The sequence below is a fragment of the Danio rerio genome, chromosome 20, assembly GCF_052040795.2.
Source record: "Danio rerio strain M-AB ecotype USA chromosome 20, GRCz13ab, whole genome shotgun sequence".
In the NCBI taxonomy this organism is placed as follows: domain Eukaryota; kingdom Metazoa; phylum Chordata; class Actinopteri; order Cypriniformes; family Danionidae; genus Danio; species Danio rerio.
Genome location: NC_141040.1, coordinates 36515182 through 36526126, shown reverse-complemented (window position 1 = coordinate 36526126; position 10945 = coordinate 36515182). Strand labels below are relative to the sequence as shown.

At 35.1% G+C, this 10945-nt stretch overlaps 1 long non-coding RNA gene across 2 annotated transcripts; it reads right to left on the bottom strand.

Annotated features, from left to right (window-relative positions):
- Positions 1 to 645: 645 nt before the first annotated feature.
- On the bottom strand, positions 646 to 5038 carry LOC147832254 (uncharacterized). Of its 2 annotated transcripts, none has more exons than XR_015518599.1 (6): positions 4155 to 5038; positions 3788 to 3843; positions 3194 to 3253; positions 2277 to 2391; positions 1901 to 2012; positions 646 to 884 (listed from the first exon to the last, which is right to left on the bottom strand). It is a non-coding gene; the product is annotated as an uncharacterized LOC147832254 (long non-coding RNA). The 2 variants fall into 2 exon arrangements; XR_015518600.1 differs by lacking the exon at positions 4155 to 5038 and adding an exon at positions 3947 to 4072.
- Positions 5039 to 10945: the final 5907 nt, after the last annotated feature.

Genomic DNA, 10945 nt, shown 5'->3' with positions numbered 1-10945 from the left:
TAAAATAAAATAAAAAATAAACTGTTTAAAACCACTTGAATTCTTAAAAACTTTTATCCAGGGGTGGCATGCAAGCTGGTCATTTGAATAAATAGGCTAATGTGTTTCCGGTTTATTCCATCTTAGCTAATATAAGTCGGATGATTAAAGATTAAAAATTTTAAAATTGTCACTTAAGAACATCTGAAATTATCTCTTAATTCTCATTTTTATCTAGGGTAGGCTATAAGAACACTGTAAACGATTTCTTGTTAAATTAACAGTAAGTTACTGGCAACAATTATCCAGTAGCTGCTGTATTTCATAAAACAGTAACATTACTGTAATACTAATTACATTAGTATTACATTTACTGTAAAATTTAATACATCATTTTACTGTTGTTGATTTTTACTGTAACACTAATTACAGTAGTGGTGCACATACTGCAAAACTGAAAACAGTATTTTATTGTACATTTTTACCATGAAGAACTACGGTATTTTAACGTTACTTTCATTATTACTGTATAGTATTTTACAGTTATTAAATGTTATTTTATGTTATTTAATAGTGCTACTTTATAATGGGTAAAAAATGTTCAAAAATTGCACAAGTGTTATTTTAACTGTTCAAGACTAACAAGAAAAATAAAGAAACTGAAACTTTAACTTCACAATAAAGGTTTATTGTGTAAACCATGCTAACACAGTAGCAATTATTCAATATAACAGAGCAACAGAACACTAATAAACAATTGATCATTAAAGCCAGTCAACAATTAATGCATCAAAAATTATTACAATTTTAAAAACAGGTGAAAATACTGCTACAAGACAGGAAATGATGAAGGCCAAATGATGTGGAAAGGGACAGTGAAAAAGGGCAGCAGCATGATGATGATCCTGCAAAAATGACAAGCAAAATCAATCACTGAAGTAAAAACTAATCATCCCTCAAACCATTTAATTCATTCAGAAACGAAACACTGCACTATATATATATATATATATATATATATATATATATATATATATATATATAGTTTTTTAATTGTTTTTGTTGGTAAAATACAGTTTATTGTCAATTCACAATTACACTAACGTTAATGGGGAAAAGATCAGCAGGCATTGTTCTTGAAGATCATTAGTCAGGTGTCCACACAGGTGTGTAAAAAATAAAGTCTCATCTTAACTTAATGTCTGACTCTGTATAGCTCGAATATCTGATTCCACACTACTAGTGCTTCCACAGATTTAAGAGGGGTAAACACAGTTCATTCTCACTTTAAGAGGCTACATATTTAAAATTAAATAAATAAAATAATCTAATTTAACGTGACTAATGTTAATAAAATACTTTTAGGCTTTTAACACGTATAAATCCACTTCTAACTTACAGATAAGATTGCGTTAGAGAACATGAAAGCTGTGGGTGATTTTTTAAAATAATGCTAATGATGAGTTACTGATATTTGGTTTGCATAAAACAAAGTAATCACTAAGCATTAATTTTTGGCAAAATCTGCAGAGAGGCTCAGCGACACGAGGAAATGTGTTAAAGTTGAATAGAGAACTAAAGAGCAGTCTAGCCTACTTCATGAAATGTTTGTGGTAATATTCTGCTGTTAATTCGTATTACTGTATTTCAATATGCAGCAGTGATGGCATGTCAGCGAGACAAATAAACATTTTATCAAGTTATTTCATACAATTTTTTTTTTTTTTTTTATACAAACACCTCTCCAGTGACATTTCCTCAAACTAAATCATCATAACGTTACTGTGCACAGCATCAGTAAAACGTTTAGAATAATTTAAATACTTATTTTTTTAAACAGTCACTGCTGATTACAAACTAACATTAAAGCTAAGCTTACAGAAATCCTGTATGCATGACAATATAAAGATGTATTACTCACTGATGTCGAAGCACTTCCAGGTCATCAGAGATGTAGACAGGACAGAATATGTGCTATCAAATGAGCTCTTGTGCAGCCTTTGTTGGACATCCAGGTAGTATGTTCACCCACACTGTAAGAAACAAAAACAGAAACAATTTATTAAAATGTGAGGGATAGTAAACATGTTTGGTCTACAGAGAGAAGAAAATGTTTACTTTAAGCATTGATCCTAATGAATCTATTTCTAAACTACATTTAACCTTATCACGGAAACAGCATTTTTGAGCTTTTAGACCAGGGGTGCTCAACCTTGTTTGCTTTAAATTAGAATTAAAACAATAAATCTCTATGTCAAATAAAATACTTCAGATCTAAATAAAGCAGGTGTTTTTACCTAAAGGTTCCTTCCCTCCAGTTAGTTTGGCTGCAAACCTCTTCACATCTGTGCTTTATTCGGTTCTTGTCTTAAGAGTAACTGGTGTCGCATTCCAGGTCCATCACAATCTGAGCTAGAAGGACAATATGACAAAAGACAAGACACATATAAATAAAAGTCTCAGAATAAAATATTTAAAGGAATAGTTTACTATTTTGCCACTATTTACTCCACGTGTTTTAAACTAGTTTGAATTTCTGTTGAACACTAAAGCAGATATTTTGAAGAATGTTAGTAACCAGTAACTATTGATACCAATATTTGAACCAAATTTCTTTAAAAAATATGAGTTTGTGTTCAACGGAACAAAATAAATATATAACTATTTTGAAACAAGTGAAGGATGCCAAAGATGCTATTATTTTCATTTTTGGGTGAACTGTCCCTTCAATTCAAGTGTCAAGCAATAGTCATAAAAACTGATGTGTCGCTTGAGGAAAACTAAATCAAGTACCTTCTGTGAACAAGCAGAATCATTATGCCATTGTATTCAGTGATTCTCTTTTACATTTTCCCACTATAAAACGATAGCTTCAACATGCAATCCATGTTAAGACAAAAATGAATAGCATAAAATAACATATTGAACTAAACTTACAGTTTCCAGGCTGTTTGAAAAAAAAAAAACACATATGCCCAGTAAAATTGCTAATAAACACAAAGAAAACAGTTATAGAAAAAAATGTTTGTCTAATATTTACTCAGCACTTGGTAGGCAAATAGCATAGCCGTGGCTGTTTTACCACCAGATTTTTTTTAATCTAAGGAACTCCTGGAAGAAGGAAAAGAGGTTGTACATGAAACTCCTCACAACAAATCTGTGAACAACTTGACATTTAAAAATCTAATCAAAATGAGGAAGACATCAACATTACCTTGAATAATCAAGTGAGGAGTGATTGGTAGCATCAGTTTTTCAACATCAGTTACTGTAGCTGAAAAACAGATAAATATAATAAGAGTAAAATAAGACTTAACATTAATTAATCTAAATCTATGGTACAACCATACCAATCTGTATGGGGTTAAAATACATTTGTACACAAATCATTCCCTGACCCCATCAATTTATCTTAGAATAGGATGGATATATATATATATATATATTTATATATATATATATATATATATAGTGATAATGACTTTGGCTTACATCTGTGTACTCAGAATGTACACTCACCTCAGGTACACCTGAACACCAAAAATTAAATGTACAATTAATGACACACTATAACGTTACATCAAGCTCATTAACATTATTGAGAAATAGACAATTAATATGTATTTTGTTAATATTAACGTTAGCTTAAAATAATTCAACTGCATTTAATTTTCAGCTCCGTTTAATAAAACAGTTAAGACTCATTTCATTATGAGTTTAGTTTAAATAACGTTAACTAACTTACAGTTGAAAAATTTTACCATAATGATAGCTTAGTCATAATGACTATGTGAAGACCAGAGCTTACCTTAACGGTAAACGTTTAACTTTTCATGGTGACTTCGCCTTCATCTCAGTGTTGTGCTGAAATAAGTTTGAGAATTCATTAATGCAGTTACAATAAGTTAAAGTTATGTTTTCCAGGTAACTTAACGTATGGTCAAAAACTCACTCAAGATAAACTCACTGTATCTAATACCTCGCAAACACTACAATGACCGCCTGGCGTCTGTTATTTCTTGTTTAAAATACCATTTGTTAACGGATAGCGTGACATAACATAAGAACCTACAACTAATGTCACTTGGTTAATTCTTTTAAATTACACACACAATACACAGAAATACATACAAAACAATCCTTTAACGGACGGAATTTGACTTTAAAACACTTACCGAGGATGAATTTGCTGGATGAAAGACGACAGGTGAATTTCTAATTAGGAAAGCCGTTGCCTGCATGTCGAGTCGTGTCCGTTCGGTTCTATGAATCGGCTCCTTAGTGAACAGTAAAGAATCGAATCCGCCTAAAACCGATTCCTTTTTGCATATGATTCATTACTATTTCGTTATACTGCTTGGCCACACGCATTTATACACTAATTATACACTAATTGCATATTGCTGAATGTGCTTGTGAATACGTGTGATCAAATAATTCCCGAGCAAACGGTTCAATTCGATTCAATACGATTCAGAGTCGCTAGAGTATTGAACCGAACCAGTGCAAACGTGATATTGATTACAATTTAGTAACATTGTTTTTTATTCACTTTACCAGCGAAATTATTACATATATCTGACCTTGACAATAACAATAAAGTTTGTTTGAAGTGTTTTGGGATTCTCCCAGAATTCATTTCACATCAACAAGCAAATGGTAATGGCGGATGAGAAAGCCCAGCTAATATTATAAATATTGCGTTTAATATGTCACGAAATGAAATTTTAACAGTGTTTCATGCGAGAATATAGTTCTTACAAACTCAAATCTGTGGTTTATTTATAGATATCATGTGTAAATTTTAAGCGTGCTTTGCAGATAGCGGAGATTCTGACCTCCAGGGTGTCCATCATCACTCATGTATCCGGCGAAACGAGGTTATAATCGGCTAGACATGTGACTTGCCCCGGTCTTAGATGGCTCTATAATGAATGCGTTATGAAATTTAGTTTTAACCGTTTTTCATGCGGGAATGTAGTTGTTTTAAACTCAAGTCTGTGGTTTATTTATAGAGATGGTGCGTATTTTATAATATTGTTTTGAAAATGCGAGATGTGACCTCCATGGTGATGACGGGTGCCCTAACCTCATGAATCCGTCTTAAGCAGGCTGGTCATTCTGACATTTAAGCTGACTTTGGTTTCATGAATCAATTACTTTTGTTCCAGTTTACATTTTGGTTAAGCACGAAGTTATATTGATTAAAAATTATTTAATATTTTCATGTTAACCTTATAAAATTAAGGTGCAGTACACCCAAAAATAGAAAAACAGGGGCCAGTTTTATGCACTGAACAGTCTGAAGAAACTGGTTAGTTTATTTTTCTTCACAAAATACTTTGTCAAAAAATAAAATAAACATAATAATAATAATATAAAGTGTGTGTAGAGTTTTTCATGGTCATTTGCAGTACTGTATTTAGATCAGATGCACAGTAACTGATTTTTTCCCAAAATTCATTGTAAAATCTGCAGTAGCATACTGTTAATCATGTTCACAGTATGGAAATGTTGAGAATACATTATCATGCTGTGAAAACAGCAATATATACAGTAACACACTGTGCACAGCTTATACAGTAAACAACTGTTGAGAAATGCAGTATAATACCGTGAAAACAACAGAAATCGTTTACAGTGAACTATTAAAAAACAATAACATGTACAAACACACACAATAAATGTTCATTGTGCCTTATTTGACAGTCTGTTGATAGTTGTTTTTAAAATCATTTAATTTTCCTTCCAGTATATTAGGTCTGAAAACAATTATTGTCTTTTTCTTTTCGTGAACGCTACACTGTAAAACCCGACAGTCAACTTTATTAAATTAATTGAGTCTCGTCACCTCAAAATTGATTAAAAGTTAATTCTACTTATTTGAAAAGAGTTTTGAACTCAGTGTTGAAAGTAATGAGTTAATTAAATACCTCAATACTTTAACTTAAATGGAGTAAGTTCACAGTACTCTTTAGGATTTTTTGAATTTAAATAGTTTGTTGCCATCAGTTTCCAAAAATGGTTTGAGTTACCTTAACTTTTTGGGTTATAAATTATCTCATATGGACCATTTTGAGAGATGTAAACAAAAACAATGTTCCTAGCGTAATTCCCATTTTACATTTTTAATTTCTATAGCTTCAGGAAATCCAAAAAGAGCCACATATTAATAAATAATGTTATGATAGCAGTTTTAACGTTAAGTTATGATTGAATTACCTGTTACCGGTATGAAATCGTTTGATAACATACAGGAAATGCTCATGGGACAATGACATGACCACATGTCCACCAAGTGGTCTATAGATGTTAGATGTCGAAGCTGATTATGAGATTAGTTAACTATTTATTATTTTGCAAAGTTACTCTTATAGGAATATGTCTCCTGAAAAAAAAAAACATTGTGCTGTTTCTATCTAACCTCAAGTGAAAATCCTGTGTTACTTAGCAGTTTTGAAAAGTTTTATGTATGACAACGTTGTTAAAATAATCCCGGTTCACACCGATCTTCAAAAACGACTAAAAGTACTGAAATGTACATGGCCGGCCAGTAGTTGGCAATATCACTTTGTAATGAAACAAAAAGCAACTATGCACATGGCTGTATTCTGGCAGCTGTTTTGGTGCACAAGTACTTGCACATGCCTACAGATTGAGCATGTAATCAAAGTCCTTTTAAGGCAAGTCATTTAATTCAGCGATCATCTTTGAAACTCCTCTCGGGCAGTATGCTCTGGCATTCTGTCTGAATGGGAAAATATTAAATTCTACAAAACTGTTTGCCAAGCTTACAATTACATTACATATTTGGAATCACCAATAAAATTAAACAACAACTGTCTCATACGTTTCGTTTATAAACGTTTAAATCAAACAAAATCTGCCTATTTTTCAGGCCCCCGAGCATATGTGCATGTGCACTAAGAACCAGATCACGACCTTATTTATGGCCGTTCAACACTTTACCATCCTCTGAATAATGATCGTCTGATATCATCAGATTCGCTGCTCTTTTAAAGTTATTCACAACTATTGATGGCGAATCTCCTCCAGAAATAAAAGCAACCATTTGTTTGGAGGTTTGAAGGCATTTGAGTAGTTGCTGTCATGTGATGTGCGTTTGACAGGACAGACTGTACCTCACATTGGTTTCATGCTGATTACAAAACCATAAATCTTTTGTTTTTTGTCTGTGGAGCAAGTATTTGCTGATATTTGTTAACCAACAGACTGTCATAAAGCACATGTCTGGTCTGAGAATCTCCCCGGAGAAACATCAGTCTATATCGATTGATGATTGGCTAATGTACTATAGGCAAAGCTTCTTTCACCATATTGACGTTACACTTTTCTCAATTTAAAACAATTTGAGTGAGATGTCTTGTGTATTCTTGATGTAATACACATGCATACCATGCAAAATATTGTAGATCAAATGTGATCATAACGATGCTAATTTAAAACCCTGTAAAAGTTAGCATTTTCAGGCCCCTGCAGACCCCCTGTTGTGTAAAGTAAGAGCCATTAAGCATAAAAAGTTTTCTGTATTTTGTTGAAAATTCAAGTAAATGTCCTTAAAGACATGCAAATTTTCTGTTGCTGAACTGATTGGTAGCATTAATCAATGATGCACTGAGACTGTCTGCCTCAACTAGACCATTCATGAAGAAGTTAATCTTTGTTGACGGTGTTGTGCTCCACTGTCGGCCTGTTTGGCTCACAGACCCAAGTCTCCAACAAACAGGCGGGATAATTACCAAACATGTAGCCGACGAACTCGATACACAATGGCGCATTGACTTCCTCACTGTTGGTCGCCTCTGTTGAACGCCACGGCGAGGCCATCGCTCCATGCAAGTCACCCCGGTCATCGTTCACCCGGAACGGGAGGCAAGGACATCTTGTTTCATAACAAGACACGATGCTGACTTCTTTCAGCTCCAGCGAACTGGACATAAAACTCGGCTGACAACTCCAGCTCAGGCCGAGCAAACAGGGAGAAAGAGGGCAGTTAGAGTGAGTTTCTCTGGGGGAAACTACTTCTTTACAGCAGTTTACAAATTTCAACAGAAACATTTAAGACACAATTCAGTTTTTTGGTTTGTTTGTTGGTTGGTTTTTGTTTATTGCACATCCTATGACTTTGCATTATGATGTTGCCTTAGACTTAGACTGACACCTTAAGGTCTAGATGCACCAAAAAAGTGAAAGTCAATCATGATTAATATTTTTCTAGGTAAAAGAGGTTACAGTAACACAGGTTAAAGGCATTGAGTACACAAGACATTTTACTCATATAATTTTGAATAGGGGAAACGTGGATCGGTCAATATGGCGACTGAAGACCCACCTTCTAATACAGGAGCCAATCATTGATTGTTGTAAACAGACAATTCTCCAGGGGAGGGGACCACACTAGATGTGTATTTTTATGAGTTTCTGCAGATTTAATCGAACGTTTAGAACTTAATCTTAAGAGACAGTTGTTGTTTAATTTCATTGGTGATTCAGAATATGAAATTTAACCGTAAGCATATAGCAAGCAATTTTGAAGAATTTGATGTCTCCCAAATTAAAAAGGATGCCAAAAAGCACGTCATGATTTTGTCAAGTATGATGCAATCCTGGATTAACATCTTTGTTAATCCTGGAACATCATTTTTGTTTGAAAATGTGATCCATACCTATTCCCCTAAACCAGGGGTGGGCAAACTCGATCCTGGAGTGCCGGTGTCCTGCACAGTTTAGCTCCAACACACCTGAACAAGCTAATTAGTGTCTGCAAGATCACTAGAAATTAATAAGCAGGTGTGTTTGATTTGTGTTGGAGCTAAACTGTGCAGGACACCGGCCCTCCAGGACCGAGTTTGCCCACCCCTGGTTTAGGGGAAAAGGTATGGATTACATTTTTAAACAAAAATGATGTTTTACAACCATAACTGTAAATTATTCTTAAAATCAGAGGCGAATAAAAGTTGGATAACAATCATGTAGAAGTGTATAAACCGAACATACCCTTTAATTCTGATTGGCTGATTGGAATGTTGTTCCAGGATCAACATAGATGTTAATGGGGTATATGCACATGGACTTTTAATTTCAGTCAGCCAGCCCCAGGGCTTCCGGTTAATTGTCATCCCATACAAAATTGCCGTGTTTATGATCTGATTTCTTAAAAAAACAAAACAGCGATCTTCACGGCCTGGCTAGATGCGATCTAAAGCGAGTCTCCTTCAAATTTAATTTTTCCACGCCATGTCTTTAAAATATGGAAATTTATTTTACCCCAGTATTTTCAATGTCATTTCTGCGCTATAGCTTGCGACTAATGATGGTGCCTGCATTTAAATGGTCTTACGTCTTTTTTAACACTTTAAAAATCAAATGAATGCTTAAAGGGCACCTATGGTAAAAAAAATCTACTTTTCAAGCTGTTTGGACAGATCTGGGTGTTGGTATAGTGTATAGACCGTCATACTGGGGTGATATGAACACACCCAGTCCTTTTTTTTTCAATTTAACTACAAAAAAAAGGGTCGGCCAATTGGAGCTGTTTTCAAATCGATCGCACCATTACGTAGGTGTGCGATCCCCCCGCCCACCGAATTGATTGACAGCTGCGCGCATTAACATGTTCCGGTAGTCGCGTGTATATGTCAACAAGACCAGGCAGACATACGCAAAGCAACTGGGAATAAAAGGTCTGTTCTGTTCGATAGGATCATCAATCATCATGAAATGTGATTCAGAGTAAGTTTCACATGTTTAAAGTGTTTTAAAACAGAATATGTGTGTAATTAATTACAGCGTTTTACTTCAGCTTTACTTCATCAGCACAGCCGCGTGTCAGAACAATTATAAAAGAAGACGCTTCAATCCCGGTTAGTGGAAGTTAAATCAGGTTTATTTTGTACATTAGCATAACAGATATCCACACAGTTCTTGAGGTTAGCCTTAACTAAGCTAAGCGCGCTCTGTCTGTCTGCCTGCCTGCCTGCCTGCCTGCCTGTGTGTGTGTGTCATCTGCGGTGTGTGTGTATGCGCGCGCGGGCGCGCTCGTTAACTTTGTAACGGTATTGTGTGTGACTCATCAATGCAACTTCACAATACTGATTAGTAAAGGTTAGTTCTTACTGTAGTATCTCACAAACGCTATGTGAGACCTTCTTCCTTTAAGTCTGTCTGTTGTCTGACGCAGCTGAGGGAGGAGGCATGTAGAAATAGTGGGCGGGAAAGACTCGTCTTAAAGGCGCAGTACGACAAAACCACCCCCTGCTGGAAATCAGTATAAAACAGCATCTTGTAAAAGGTATAATGAAAAATCTGATGGGTATTTTGATCTGAAACTTTATATACACATTCTAGAGACGCAAAAGACTTGTATTAAATCTGAAAAAAGGGGTAACCTAGGTGCCCTTTAAGTCTGTTAAACTGAATGTATTGTAATTGCATTGCAACATGAATGCTGCAAAAGTAACCTCATGAAATAAAAAATAAAAGCTTTCACCGGAAATTCATCATTGACTAAAAAACACTAGCTATGCATACGACCCATCTAGGAACATACTCCCTGAGAGGTGTTTAAAAGATGGCCGCTGAATAAAATGACTTGCCTTAAAGGGACTTTGAGGGCAATTCACTCTGACAATCACCGATCATTGGCAACAGACATTCTGTCACGTGTTTAGATACTTAGTCAAAGCTCTGCCTGAAATACACTGTAAAGTATACATTTACAGCCACAGCCATATCCCCCTGCAGCCCAAGAACGGTTACTTACTGAAGCTAAGCAGGGCCAAGCCTGGTCAGTACCTGGATGGGACACCCCATGGGAAAACTAGGTTGCTGTTGGAAGTTGTGTTAGTGAGGCCAGCGGGGGGTGCTCAACCTGTGGTCTGTGTGATACCTAATGCCCCTTTATAGTGAAGGGGACACAGTGAGCGCTGTCTTTCGGATGAGATGT